The sequence below is a fragment of the Bos taurus genome, chromosome 15 (assembly GCF_002263795.3).
Source record: "Bos taurus isolate L1 Dominette 01449 registration number 42190680 breed Hereford chromosome 15, ARS-UCD2.0, whole genome shotgun sequence".
In the NCBI taxonomy this organism is placed as follows: domain Eukaryota; kingdom Metazoa; phylum Chordata; class Mammalia; order Artiodactyla; family Bovidae; genus Bos; species Bos taurus.
In genome coordinates, this window is record NC_037342.1 from 62,835,536 (window position 1) to 62,837,426 (window position 1,891).

Below are 1,891 nucleotides of genomic sequence, written 5' to 3' on the forward strand. Positions count from 1 at the left end.
AGAAGAAGGGGACGACAGAGGATGAGATGGCTGGATGGCATCACCGACTCGATGGACGTGAGTTTGAGTGAACTCCGGGAGATGGTGATGGACAGGGAGGCCTGGTGTGCTGCGGTTCATGGGGTCGCAGAGTCGGACACAACTGAGCGACTGAACGGAACTGAACTGACCATCCCATTGAGGGCAGGAGAAGGGGACGACCGAGGATGAGATGGTTGGATGGCATCACCGACACAATGGACATGAGTTTGGGTGGACTCCGAGAGTTGGTGATGGACAGGGAGGCCTAGTGTGCTGCGGTTCATGGGGTCTCAAAGAGTCAGATACAACTTAGCAACTGAACTGAACTGAACTGAGCATCCCATTGTGTGTGTGTGTGTGTGTGTGTGTGTGTGTTAGAGACTATCAGAAAAACTGCCTTGTCTCATTTCCTCTTCCAAGTACCATCCTTTCTATCTCTTCCCCACCCATAGCCAAAGTTCTCCAGAAAGCAGTCCTCTATGCCTTCTTAATTTCTTCAGTTCCTACCTACTCTTAACCCATTTAGGTCTGGTCTCGCTTCTGCACTGTAGCTCCTAGAAATAATAATGGCCTCCATACCACCAACTCAAGCAGACATTTTATTTCAATTCCATCTTATTCTAGTGTAAAATTTAGTAGCTTGAAACAAGAATTCATTTTTTCTTTCTTGTGATTCTATTAATTGACTGGGATAAGCTGGGCAGGTCTTACTTGGGTTGTCTCAATGGGCTAGTGTCATCTTGACACTAAGGTGACTCATGCCTTACATGTTTGGTACCCAGGTTGGAACAGCTGCCACAACCGGGAGGCAGCCAGGCATCATCTCTCTCTCTCCATGGTATCTGCATAGTCAATTTAGCCTTCTTCACAGCATGGTGGTCTAAGGGTAAACAGACTTTTTACATGGTGGCTGGCATCCCTCTGAGCAAGCATTTCAAGAGACCAAGGTTGACACTGCAAACTTCATATGCCCTATCCTCAAAAGTCACAAATTCTATTAGTTGAACAAACCCAGGCCTCATTCAGTGTGGGAGGGTACTACATGAAGTGTGAATTTCAGGAGGCATCATTCATTTGAGGGCCATCTTTGGAGACCAACTGTCCTACTTGACTTTCCAACAACTATCAGAGGGACTTCCCTGGTGGTCCAGTGGCTAAGATTCTGTACTCCTAATGCAGGGGGTCTGGGTTCGATTCCTGGTCAGGGAACTAGATCCCACATGGCACAACTAAAGACTCCGCAGGCTGCATCAAAGACTGAAGGTCATGTTTGTAACAACTAATGCCTGGCACAGCCAAATAAGTAAATTTTTAAAATTAGCAAAGCCTTGTGAGCCATCCACTTTTTGAAACACTGTCTCCTTGCTCCCATAACAAACCATTTTTCTGTTGTTTCTACTTCTCTGAAGAGAGAGGGGTTTGTAGGTCTCCTCTGCTCCAGTCCTCCAGGTCTGGCTCTGAGTCTCCTCTCTCCTATATCCCTTCTCTCCTATATCTCTTTAATCTCTTCTCAAATCAAATTAAGTCATTTAATCCAGATCTACTATTTCAATTAATTCCTAAAATACATAAGACGAAAATATTAATCATTCCAGCCCAAACTTGTCCTCTGAATAGTATACTCCACCTCTCAAAACCTCCCCTCGAAGATCCCAAAGGTATCCAATTTAGCATGTCTAATCTGAACTTCAGAGAAGGCAATGGCGCCCCACTCCAGTACTCTTGCCTGGAAAATCCCATGGGTAGAGGAGCCTGGTAGGCTGCAGTCCATGGGGTTGCTAGGAGTCAGACATGACTGAGCAACTTCACTTTCACTTTTCACTTTCATGCATTGGAGAAGGAAATGGCAACCCACTCCAGTGTTCTTGCT

The 1,891-nt window shown here is 45.8% G+C and overlaps 1 non-coding gene across 1 annotated transcript; it reads left to right on the forward strand.

Moving 5' to 3' along the window:
• The first annotated feature begins 1,157 nt into the window (after positions 1-1,157).
• On the forward strand, positions 1,158-1,230 carry TRNAR-CCU (transfer RNA arginine (anticodon CCU)). The gene has a single exon. It is a non-coding gene; the product is annotated as a tRNA-Arg (tRNA).
• Positions 1,231-1,891: the final 661 nt, after the last annotated feature.